Genomic DNA, 13,795 nt, shown 5'->3' with positions numbered 1-13,795 from the left:
TTCCCGGTACTTATGACGCCATAGTTGAAGTCTCTCATTGGCTGACGCGCGTGTCACGTGGTGTATGGTCTCGTGGACGCAAGTCCTATGATTGGTTATAAGTAATTATGACCACTGACGCCATAAAATGAGCGTTTGAAATCTCTAATTATTTTTTGTGAAATTTTCTTTAATTTTACTTAAGAAAAAATATAAAAATTAAATAAAAGAAAAATGAAAGATCACATGTTTGATGAATGAAATTGATGTTTTTTTATAGTTTTCATATCTTTATATCTTCTTCTTCCTCGCTCCATCCCAACTTATCGTATTTGTAGACTTTTAACCCTTACTGGTCCAATGTCGAATCACATTCGACATCGATTTTTTCCTCTTAGGTCCCATGTCGGATGTTATTCGACATTTTTTTCATCATCAGTATTATTTTTTTTAAATTCCAAGCTTAGATTTTTGTCACTCGTATCTATTAAAACAGTATGCGGAGCAGAGGACAAAAGATATTTTTCCAATTTGAATGTAACTGTTTACCTAGATTTTTTTTAATTTTGGGGGACCGAAAAAGGTTAGTCAGCTCTCCTCGTCCTCAGGTTGTAGGTCCTTCTATCATATACAACGTCACCTAGGTCATATGCATATATGTTTTTTTAAAAATATCTTTTAAATAAATTTACAACATTTTGAGTGTGTCCAAATACTTGTTCACAAAATCTGGATTATCTCCAATTACAGGAGTTATTTTCATATTATTTTTTTTTGATATCTCATCAAAGATGAAGAAGAATATGGAAGTCTGGGCATTTACGGGGCTTACGACCGTCAAAGGCTGGTTTGAGTGATCACTTTACACACGTGTATCATTCACCAATTCTACCCATTATTGACAACCACACTACTCAAATTCTTGGAAGTTCTATATATATGAACCAATTTAGAAACCTTGTTCATGAATCACTAGAGACATCTATTGGTGAGATGTAAAGAAGCTTTTTATTAAGCAGAAACTCTTATATTAGTATGTGAGGTCCGAATCCTGGATTATAATCACACACATGAGAAACGCCAGAAAATACCATTTTCATTTTTATTATTAAGCTTATAATTTGACCAGATAATTTATTTACAACATTTTGAGTGTGTCCAAATACTTGTTCACAAAATCTGGATTATCTCCAATTACAGGAGTTATTTACAGGGTTTTTAAATAAATAAAAAGTTCCAATGTTTCTTTCAATGTCTAATGCATTTGATTTTTTTTTCTTAAATATAAATGTACTTATAATTTGTCTGCATTTTGGCTCTTTAGGCATAGCTCGTGTTGAGCCGAAATACTTACATGCCGAAAAATACTCACCTGCTTAAATACAACAAAAAGTAAACAATTTAAAACTATTGTGGAGCTCCTCATGAAAATGTTACATTTCCAATATTACTCAAAAGATCATTTAAATGCGAATTTGTTCTGTTTACTGTATTCTATCGAAATCTTAATTAAAGTTGCGACAAAACGTGACCAAACCTGTGTTAAAACAATGTGAAATCATTAAATCGCACCAAAACGCATCAATTTTACAAGCTAGAATTCCTGATCACTTAAAATCATTTATAATGGAAATGTTACGTTTTGGTGTGGACCTCCACAATTATAATACAATACAATTTAGCATGGCAGAATCGTCGGCTATGTATGAAGAGATGCGTGAATGTGGAAGAGGCGAAGAATGTTTGCAATGACAGAGTGGTGTGGCGTTCGATTCTCTCTGCCTACCCTTGCGGTGAAGCGGCGTGATGGTTAGTTAGTTAGTTTGTTACAATTCAGTATGCGAACAAAAGCGGAGCAATATTTTTTAGCGCTGTATTATATGGCCATGTAATTTTTTTTTAATTACCTAACGTCCAAGTAACTCTGAAATCCAGCTACGGCTTATGCAACACCGTTTATCATGTCCCTACTCAGGCTTCGACTTTATAAGTTTCATAGTCTTGTGAGTGGATTTACTCTTTATGTTTAAAGTTACCATAATTTCATGCAATTCATGAGTGAAAATTCTAGGCAAAAACACTCGCTTTGGACATGTAACCGTGCGCTCGCGAGTAACGAGTTAGTGGAAGCAGAATGCATCCTAGTCCCGCGGAACAGGCGGCTCTTTGCGTCTTCACATTTTCCGGAACGGCCGTTCCCACGCTCCCCGCTCGCAGCACGTTAGCCCTGCGTCGGCCCGCCCGTCCCGGCCCCGTGGCCGCGCGGCCCGACGGCCGTGCAAGGTTGCTGCCGCTTGCACACTCCGCGCTGCCCCGCGTAGGGCGTCCCCCCTCTCGCTCCTCCACCCTCTCCGCCAGTCTTCCGACGAGTAATTGTCAACTCGGAAGCGATGGTAGCGGCATTGTTTTCTTTGTCGTACCACGGACGGAATGCGTTTCTTCGGTTTTCGGAAACGATCACGGTGGTCCGACGTGCGTTTTCTCATTTTGAATCTTGGCAACCCGTATTTCGTTTGTTTTGATCTAGTTTTTTTGCTTTTCGGTGTTGCCATTCGCGATTTGTTTTGATTCGCGTGCGCTGTTGCGCTCGGGTACCTACTTTTGTATGCATTTATCCCGCGTTTATTTGTTTTTCAAGCGCGAGTTTTACGTTTCCTGTTGTGTTTTTTCCGTGCGCGTTGATATTTAATATCTCGGGAGTTTCACGGTGCGTAGGCATCGATAAGTGCCATAGTCGCGTGTACCGACGGCGGATCAGTGTGTGCACATCTATGCGGCGCGCGTGTCGTGTGTTGCGCGGGACGTCCTCCGCCGGGACAACGCGAGTGTGACGTATCAAAACAAACTGGCGATCCCGCCATTAATCATTGTTATTTCTGTGTTTGTTCAACCTCTTTTGTTTCGGCCTCGCTCGGGCGGAAACGAGCCATCGGCCGGGCGGCGTAAGGGCCAGAATCGCGCGCGCTCCGCGGGGTTGGTTATTAATTTATGGTATGATGATCGCTAAAGGCAGTAACAGTTACGTCTTTACCGATTCACTGTAACGAGCATGTTCGCCGTTTGGAATTTGTAATCGGTTCAATGTGCAATATCGTCCGCGAGCGGATCGATTTGTCGAATATTCCGTAACGCGAACCTTCGGCTGTGATTAGGGGACCGCGGCATAGTAAATATCCCCTCTCGGGTCATTCTATTTTAGTGTGTGTGCCGTATACAATGTTAATGTGTAATGAAAGGGGGTGTAACTCGAGCCCCCTTCCCTTCCTCTTCACTCCGTCACCGACTTAACACATCAAATAATCATTTTACTATGCATCCGATACAAGCGGGAACCTAATAATAGGGCTGTGTAAGATACATTGACGTTTTGCTATATCGATGTATGCAGAATTGACGATTTTGAAGTTTGTTCGCCTTTGTAGTGACCGAGTTCCCAATAAGTTAATAGTGTTAAAGAAGCGTTTGCTAACTGTTAAAAAAAAACATTGTTATAATTTTTATTTAATATAATTGATGATTAAGAGAATACTACATAAATCCGATAATTATCTTCAATATATTGTGTGTAGCGGCAATTTGTACAATATTACGTAATGGCGATAACTTCCAAATATTATTGTTTTTAGTGAAAAAAAAATAGAATGTCTTTAAGCTAATGCTTTACCATGTAAATAAAAAAAAACATAAATATACATTTATAACTGTCACGGTCATCTTTCGCGAATAGTTTAATTATATTTATTATTTCACTGAAATAGTTATTATATATGTTTCCTGCTAGTATTTTCGTAATCGATGATCAACAAATAATAACGGTAGATATATCGATATTACGGTTACCGATGTCACATCCCTACAGGAGCGCGAAGCGAATCCGAGGGGCTAGCTATGCCAATATAGGGATGTGATCATCCATCCATTCATCGCGACCTGCTTCCGAATCGAAATAATCCGTATTTAATTAAAACGCTTCGATTCACGTTTTTGTACTTACAAATAATCGTATAAGGCACAAAGGAATTTACGAATCTCGCTCGTTCAACGTTTGATAACAAGTATTTATAGCGAGATAACGAGGCAGGAAAACTCTCCGCTAAATGAGAGTAATAAAAAGCATTGTAGTTTAGCGAACTGAACAAAAACTTAATGATTATCAAGTGAATAAATCTATAACAATGAATTTTATGTATGTTTTATACACATGTTACGGTAATGAGGTATATTTTTTCATTAATTTATTCCGCGGTAATGTCTAACCATTTAATTTAATGTTTTACTAGGTCAACACCACTATTACTTAAAACCTATTGTGACACGTGTTTCGATGCGTTCTGCGTTGTTACGGTGTTTGAAAATGATCCTAATAAGTGCATAGAAACACGTGACAATAGATTTTGAGAAATTGTGGTATTAACCAAGTAAAACTTAAATAAAAAAAGGGGTATATTTACCATTTATGACATCTCAACATATGAAGATGATAAAGAATATGGGAGTCCGGGCATTAACAAGGCTTACAACCATCGTAGACTTGATTAAGTGATCACTTTACACAAGTGTAACATTCACCATTTTTGCCCATGATTGACAACCACGCTCGTGACCTAGTACATGTGAGTTCACAACAGCCATCTATGTTGGAATAGGAAAAGTTTTTATTATGCAATGACTCTTTGTATTTATATGCAAGGTCCGAATCTTGGATTAAATTTACATACTTGAATACATGATTTGCAATTTATAATGTAGCTTATAATTTGACCAGTTATTTTATTTACTTACAACATTTATTGTGTCCAAATCCGCGTTTACAAATCTACATATATATTTTTTTTTACTTTTCGTAATAGTTAAAGAATATGAGGTATATATTTAGTTGTTTAAGTTAAATGTATCAAAAGCACATTTTTTAATCTAGGAATTACGTTGTGTTAATATATATTAGTCTATTTCATTAGGAATTTGAATTGACCGTTGTTTTATTAGCTACTCTAATAGGGCTTCAAATAGGCGTCACGGTCAAAAAAATTAAATCATAGTTTAGAAACAGCTAACTCAGTCAATTGATCGTAAGATTCTCGGTGATATTTTCGGGAAATTGCGAGATATCGAGTGGCTAAGTTAATAACTGGACACTGGCTAGAACACCCAAAATGGGTGAAAAGCCATTAAAAAGAAGAAGAAGAGTGGCGAAGTTGTGAAGAAGTGTCGGGTTGTGGTCCCGTGGTTAGTGTAAGAGTTTCTCGGTTCGAAATTCACTCTACCACAATTTGATACCTGTTTCTAATAATGAAGCCGCTTAGGCTCACAGAAATAGTATAAAATTAAAAGATTTGTGTCAATAATAGATAAAAACACAAATATTTCTCTTAAAGAAAAGGAAAAAGAAATAGCCTTTTTCTGTCGTTTTCCTTGTGTGCGTTTCGGAAAACGGTCGGTAGGTAAGGTAGGTAGGTACGTAGTGTACTGTGCGCTGTGTATGGCTGAACGTTGCACCGCCAGCGGCCTTGACTTTAGCATAGAAGAACGGCGTGGGAAATCCCTTTGCAGTAGCAGGAAAAATTGCGTCGTCAATTTTCATAACGTAGCAGAAATTTTCCAGATAGATTAACCGTAATAAAGAAAATAACTATAAAGTAATATGACTATGACTAAAGCCTCCCCCTTATTGTGTATATTCCCACTGATCTAAAATAATAAATAGCTATAAAATAGTTCATTTTCACTAAAAGTAAAACAAAAATTGTCCGCCTCCGTAATGTAATGGTCAGCGCGCTTGGCTACCGTTCTGGAGGTCCCGGGTTCGATTCCCAGGGGGGGTCAACTAAATATAAGTGATTTTTTCACTGTAATATTTATTCAATATTACCCTGGACTGGTACCTGGAGCGGAGGGCTGATCACCTTTCCTTCGTGTGTAAACGATCGAGATAACACTGCGTTTATATGAAGCAGTGCCCTAAAGAGTTTTTTTTTATGCAACATACTCAATGTGACCATGTATAGGTTCACCATACTATGAATATGTAAGTATGTAAAACCTAGAAATTAAATTTGCCTTATACTTTTGTAATGATTCACTGTTTTAACATTATATTCCGTTTATTTACTATGTTAATTATTATTATTTCAACTACGTTTGATCATATAAATTAACTATCCTAACTATATTAGTTATGATGTATATTTAAGCTATGAAATATATTTTGTACAAATTGGCTACAGCCTTTCATAAAAAAAAAATATAAAAAATAAAGTCAAAATTTTAGAGTTGTGTCCTTGGGACGTTGAAGGATTTCTTATTTTTATTATTTTTTATTATTATAATTTTTATAGACTATTAGGCTTTAGTCATTATCTTATTATGAATTATGGGTTTATTATTCATAATTTTGTTTTACTTTTATATAATAATAAAATAAAACCCCTATCCGCACCCCAATGGTGCATAGGGCACTGTGTCATATAAACGCAGTGTTATCTTGATCGTTTACACATGAAGGAAAGGTGATCAGCCTTCCGCTTCAGGTACCAGTCCAGGTTAATATTGAATAAATATTACAGTGAAAAAATCACTTATATTTTTTTTACCCCCCTTGGGAATCGAACCCGGGATCTCCAGAACGGTAGCCGAGCGTGCTGACCATTACACTTCGGAGGCGGACATGTTGTATACTTTATCATAATAATAATAATAAATAAAGAATAATTTTAGTTTAAATTATTTAATGATTTCATGTCTCAGTTTGTAGTGGGAAAATTGTAGAATGTGTTAATCGGTATCGGAATGTGGTAGATTTATTTTCTCGCTCCTCAATTACTCGGAACACGATCGTGGATCAGTGAACGACGCGATTTTCCACGGTGTGGATACAACAACGTCGAGTGCCGGACAACCCTTTTTCTACAAATTGTACTCGACTCGGGTTCACACGGTCGGCCGAGCGGCCGAAAGGCGGCAAGCTACCAAAGCAGGAGCCCACATCAGTCGCATTACGATAGAACGCTACCGCTATCTAGGAATATCTGTGCTTAACCCCCGATTAGTCGCCCTACGTCATTTAGACGCAATTTTTTACTTAACCTCCCAGAGCATTAGCGCGCAAGCCGCATTCGCGATAGCAGCACGTACGGTAATGAGCATTACAGTAAATGCATAACATTACATTACATTATTATTCATGAATGTAGTGAAAACCTTACCGGTAACCTGTAGGATCTAAGATCATTGCATAAATACCCCATCATTGCATAATTTCTCTCTTTTCTTCCGTCCCTCTTCCAGGTATTTATATAAAAAATTCAAAAGTCATTTATTTAGTTTTGTAACTGGAATGGTACATACATATACTTACCTGTTTTGTGTTACTCGTTAGTGTAAATGTATTTATGTAACTGTTCTGTAAAATTTCCAAATAAAATAATATAAATTAAAATACTAGTTTCAAGAATTAGTGCAATATAAATGTTCAATAATGGGCAAAATGATATGGAACACAACACTCAAATTTTTGGAACTCATATATGATATGATTAATTTGCGAGATCGCGGCAGCATCTATTGTTGATTTGATTAGGCGGTTTTTTTTAGCGGAGTCACTTTTATATGTAAGCTTAAACCAGACTATGACAGGTAGTAAACCCTGTAAATACCCAGACTTCCATATTCTGCTTCATCTGCGTTGGTATGTCAAAACGATCGTCATTAGTTAGTGAACCGGGTACATCAGTTAGTGACATCGTGTAATTCTGGTCAACGTCCGACAAGACGCCGACAGCTATGACGTTAAAAATGAGCAGAATAATTTAGCGCGTCTAAGTAATAGAGGGGAAAATCCGATATTCTCTGTAAAAATACTAATATCTTTTCGATTGTACCTTGTAAGACGGTTTCGTGTCACGATATTTTTTCAAATTACGATGTTCATATACCGCGTCTAGATGTCGGTGTGTGTGTGGGCGCCATTAACGTTACCTTTGTTCGTAACGTCTCCCACTATTTCCATCTCATCCACTGAGGATGGAATTATTACATTTTCATATTTTTATTTTACATAAATGATGGAGATTGTGATCATTATTTACTGTGAAGGTTAACAAGTTTTTTCCTTCTCTAATCGTTCTAAAACCTTATGGACTCGTGCTAAACTGAATATTTACTCGGATACGCGGTTTATGTTTTATGGGACGACCTTATGATAAGTATTAAAATCATGATACAGGTGTTGGGGTCAAGAATGTTGTTTTATGTTATACGTATTTCAACTAATTCTAAATATAATAGGCTTCCCATTTACTCGGACTGAGGTAAACTCTACAATATTTTGAGTGTTCACAAATCTGGATTATCTCCAATTAGGAGTTATTTTATATAATTTTTTACATCTCAAAATAGATGAAGAAGAATATGTAAGTCTGGGCATTTACAGGGCTTACGACCGTAAGCCGTAAATGTTAACGTAAGATGTTGAAATTTTGACCCAACGTTGCTTCCAAATACGCGCGTGTTTTTATATACACCTGTGAAAAGTGTTTTTTGAGCTCGTGGCAATGGCAGCGCCATCTGTTAAACGTAACAGATAAACTGGACATCGATTATTGTTGACATCGTGTTTCTCGGCAGATACTGTCACTCAGCATTTTGAACATTTTCGATTGCATTGTTGTTTCATTTTTTTTAAATACTTTCATTGGTTCACTAGCATTTTGAAATTAAACACAGTAGAAATGTGCGCTTTCTGTTTTATTTATTCCATTTAACCAGACCTGGGCCACAGCACTTGATAGATTCTGGTAGTTATGTAATAAAAATATATTGAAGTACACTTATTACAGTTTGAATAATGTACAAAAGAAAACAAACAAAAAATATAATTTTCCTCTGAATCAAGTAAATGAAATCAACACTTCATTTATGTAATGTAATAAAAATAATTGCATTTACATAATTTTAATAGAAAATTTAGCTTTAAAAAAGTCGCTATCGGTTACGAAATACGGCGGTAGCCTTGAGGAAATTATGAATAGATAATTATCTGTGCTTGTATTATGTAAATTTGTCAAATATTTTTTCTCATTCTTTGCGAATTTATTTTTGCAAGGTATTATGGAGTCTATTATTCTAGTGTATTAACGGGTACTCATGAAAAATCGCAGGAATATTTGTTGCTTCATCTTCGTTTGTTTAGTTGTGCGTTCGGGCGATTTCACCGGCATGTGCGCAATTGAGCTAGGCGTCAATATTACGCCGGGCGACTAAATAAAGGTTAACAAATTAAATATTGTTTGCGTTCGGGAACGAGATTCGCTCTAAATTGAGATTCGGTTGAGATCTGATCGGGTACCTATTGAGGATTCGGTCGTTCGTGAACGTTCTACCCTTCCATAATTGAAGTAACTAGAAATGCTTGTATCAAGATTTTTATAATTTTAATAAAAATCAACAATCAACAAACACAATATTTTGACTGTAAAAATTGAGTAATTGGTTTCAGTGATGAATCTTTGTCGGACGGGAGGAATATCTAATTTAACATACTCAACCTATAAACGATTGTATTAGACTCGTGCAGTGTTTATAACAGCCGATATAATTAATGTTTTCATTCAACATTTTCTTTTGGAAAATTCGCCTTCGAAAAACGTTATTTTCGTAAGTTGGCAATGAATGACGTCACAGAAACGATGGAGCTATTTTAATGTTGGTGTGATTACTAAATTATTGTGGGCTCTATTCGTTGATGTCTATGGTCCTCCCTCCCACCCCCCCCTCCCTTCATATTTGTATAATACACAAATGGTAGTGTAGTGGTAAACAAACAATTGTATTGTACTGGAAATTTGATGACGTATGCGAACGCACGTTTTTCGTTTTATTCAAATATCTAAAGTTTAAACATTAATATCTCCCTTAAATCCCTACAGATTTCAATAAGAATGTCACCGATGATAGTCTTGTGATTTTTCATATTAATTTATTAGCTAATAATACAACATCGTGACAAAGGCCTATTGTCAATCATGAGTAGAATGGTTTATTTTACACATTGTATAAAGTGATATCTTTAACCGGCCAATGACCGGCCGTAAGCCCTGTAAACACTCAGACGTCCATGTTGAGATGTCAAAATATTTGGATTTTGTTTAACGTGTTACCAAGATCGATTGTATTATAAGTTTTTTTTTACGTCAGCATCAAGTTCCGATTTCCGTTCGGAGAGGCTGTGAATGAAGGATCCTACACTGCGACATCCGGTGTCGGGCGGGAGGGGGTACCATTATGCCTCCCGGGCTCTGCACGCACCGGACCTTTTTTTCCTTCGCAGTTGGCTCAGATTAGGGCCACACCTTGCCTAGCCGCGGCCGTCCCCCTCCCTCCTGGGGCCAAGAGAGCCGGCCGGAGCGAGACGCGAACAGTATTTGAAATCTGTAAGATTCCGTTTATCTCCGAGCCGAGTTCACTGATCTCTCATAGAGAGCACACTAGATATATATCGTTTTGTTAATACGTTTCAATCAAATTTATGTGATTGCTAGCTATACACGGCCACAAGCTGCTGTGGCTCAGTCTGATAAAATGAAAAAGAAGGAAAATAAAAAAAAAAAATTATAAAATGATACATATTTAATTTGGAAGAGACGGATTGACAGCTGGGAACCAACATCGCAGGAGGCTACTCCCTCTTAAAAACAGACCACAAGGCTTACACCAAGAAGAAGAAGAAAATGTCTAGTTAGGAGTTATTTTTAAATTTGAATATGATCCTGGATTCGGACCTCACATACAAATGAAAGAGTTTCTGCTTAATAAAAAGCTTCTGTCAGAGATGATGAGAATCATAGATGTCTCCAGTGAAATTCTAGTTGATTCAAACAGTCGGTTTCGAAATTGATCAATATATGTAATTTGAAGTTTCGAGAATTTGAAAAGGGTGGTTGTCAATAATGGGTAGAATTGGTGAATGTTACACGTGTGTAAAGTGATCATCTTAAACCAGCCTATAACGGTCGCAAGCCCCGTAAATGCTCAGACTTCCATATTCTTCTTCGTCTATTTTAAAATGTCAAAAAAAAAGAGATATTATATTATTTTTTGTCATCTCATCAAAGATTCAAATTCAATTCAAATTCTTTTAATTCCTGTAATTGAAGATAATCCAGATTTTATGAACAAGTATTTGAACACACTCAATGTTATAATGATAAATTATATTTTCTTTCTTTTCCATTTGACCAGACTGAACCGCAGCAACGCGTGACCGGATACAGCTAGTAATATAAAAGTGAACGCCGAATAACCAACTACGGAGCAATAGCAAAGTTTGCCTATTAATTTGACTAAATCGGGTCAATTAAGGCTAGCCGTCCGCACAGTCGAGAGTTACGCAACTTCTGACAGTTATTCAGCAAAAAGCAAAGCCTCTTCGCCGAACTTTTTGCCGTAAAAGCGTTTATTGGTTATCCCAAGTTACGTAAATATTATCACCGAGAGTAAGCTCTTCCATTAATATCGTCGCTCTCCTGACCGACTATCCCATCGGCGTTTTGCAAAATTTGTACAGATGGTCGGGTTAGGAGTCGAAATAATCGGCGGGTGTATGTGAGGAGATGCATGAACGATTCTTGAGTTCTAGAGATTCAAGAATAATGTTTCAAAGTGTGGTTGTCAATAGGTAGAATTGGTGAATGTTACACGTGTGTAAAGTGATCACTTAAACCAGCCTATGACGGTCGTCAGCCCCGTAAATTCCCAGACTTATTCTTTTTCATCTTTGATGAGATGTGAGAAAATAATATAAAATATTTATTATAAACACATAAAATGCAATTTCTGTTTGATGTATGATATGATAATCTATTTTTCCTAGATTATATCTAAGTAATGGAAAGTTTTATTGAAGAAATGTCGGTTAATTCAATATGTTGCGACGATTAACCGCATTTATCTCAAATATTTTTTGGTAGAATATACTTGGGTGATTGAGAAATCAACGATTAAACTTATACCTGCGCCGGGCCAGTCATTGTGGTCCACGGAGCTACCTACTAGAATCATGCGGGCCAGAATGTTTGGCCTACAGAGTGGTAAGAGTAAAGATGATAAAAAATGTAAAATTGAACTGAAAAATGCGTAATTTGTCGCATGGTACGTCTTCCTTATTATTCTTCATCTATGTTAAGATGACGGAGATGTTATTCTTCTTATTATTCTTCATCGGACGGAGATGCAATCTGGGCATTTGGTTTGGGCTGGCATGACGAGTTATCGTCTGCCATTCGTCGCGATTGTTCCCGATTGTTCCCGATTCCGCCGTCCCCGTGTAATTGGCCGGTACGCGGTGGCTGGAAGCGTGCCAGCCGATCCGCGCGCATCCCGGTCTCCGGTCCGCTTGCACATATCCCATCTACCCCTGTATCTGCTACCCTCTACAATTATATAAAAACATATTATTAGTATTTCAAAAAAGCACATGTGCCTACTGTTCAAATTACAAAAAAAATTAATACATTTTTTATTGTTTTTAACGGTTTTAACCTAATATACACACAAAAAAGAGAAAAAAATAAGATTATAAACATTTTACAATTTTCATAAAATTAACTCTTGATCATTGAATTCTATTCCTTTATTTTGCCTTTTTTCTATATTTTATTTTGACCTCTAACATCCGCCATTAAAAGCATTGATAATTCACTCACTCCTTTCAAGAACGTCATAAATCAAAAAACTTGATTTTTCAGGAGAACGTTTTTAAAAAGTTATAAAATATAATACAAAGTATTAAAAATAAATATCAAGCCACTTATTGAACTTTTTACTGTGCAACTGTTCTTTTTAGGTAGAACCTGAAGGTTTTTTAATAAAACAACTAAAAAATACATTTTCTTCAAAATGCAAAAACAATATTTAGTGCAAAAACAATGCAAAAACAAATATTAAGTTAAAAATATGCCGCTTTTGCTAAAATATATTAAATTTTCTGAGCATTCCGAAAACATGCACAACTGAAAATTGACGATTTTTTATTTTTGACGTTTTTGAAAGGAGTGAGCTATTTGCAAAAATAACTTGAAGAGGGACGGGAGGGAGGAAAAGAGGAAATGGGAAAGGTCAAAGCTCAAAGACAATTCGTACGAAACGAGAGACACACTACGATATTAATGTTGAATGTTGAATGAACATATCAAAATCCCCATATTCATCGTTAACCAGCTTTGATGAACGATAAATATCGGAAGGTTTTGTATAATAATAGTTTTGGATAATTTATATAGCGTTATTTTCGTAAAGTACTACCTTAAGGGCGCTTCACTATGATTTATTTGGGGAAAAATTTTACTCACAATATTTGTAGAATAAAAATATTGTTGATGTACAATGTTTTTTCGATTAGCTATCATAATTAACACTTTTTGGGGAATTTCAGTCCGGAACACTCGTTAAAATTTGCTAAGTGCATACACTTTCTCCGAATCATACCTGTATCTTTCATTGTTTACAATATAGCGAGTCTTTCCAAAAAGATCGTATTTCGTTTAAAAAATAGTATCGATAAATAAAGACGAAGTGATACGAGTGCATGGTTCACGATTCGAATGAGTTCAACAGTGATTACTGCAATTACGAAAAATGCTCTCGGATAAAATAAGTCTAAACGCGGATGAGTGATAAGATGTTTGTTTACCTCTTGTCTTGCTCGCGCACCTGTTACAATAAAAGTCTGCTTTTCCAATCAATTCCAGAATCTCGATTGTGCGGACTGAATGCGGATAGAGGTGATCCGTATAACGAGGAATATAGCCGTAATAGTGAATAA

At 36.3% G+C, this 13,795-nt stretch overlaps 1 protein-coding gene across 5 annotated transcripts in view; it reads left to right on the top strand.

Annotated features, from left to right (window-relative positions):
• The window catches only part of LOC148309488 (uncharacterized), a 179,632-nt gene that overhangs the window by 146,736 nt on the left and 19,101 nt on the right, over window positions 1-13,795 (top strand). The window contains exon 1 of one of the 5 annotated variants that reach the window (XM_088260004.1): window positions 2,736-2,806. The exons of the other annotated variants lie outside the window; for them this stretch is intronic. The gene's annotated coding sequence lies outside the window, so the exon portion shown is untranslated. Of the gene's footprint in view, window positions 1-2,735; window positions 2,807-13,795 lie in introns of those variants that run through there. 5 annotated transcript variants of the gene reach the window in all.

The sequence above is a fragment of the Brachycentrus maculatus genome, unplaced genomic scaffold, assembly GCF_059751285.1.
Source record: "Brachycentrus maculatus isolate JH-2025_06_01 unplaced genomic scaffold, ASM5975128v1 h1tg000122l, whole genome shotgun sequence".
Classification (NCBI taxonomy): domain Eukaryota; kingdom Metazoa; phylum Arthropoda; class Insecta; order Trichoptera; family Brachycentridae; genus Brachycentrus; species Brachycentrus maculatus.
This window is presented reverse-complemented; position numbering and strand designations above follow the sequence as displayed.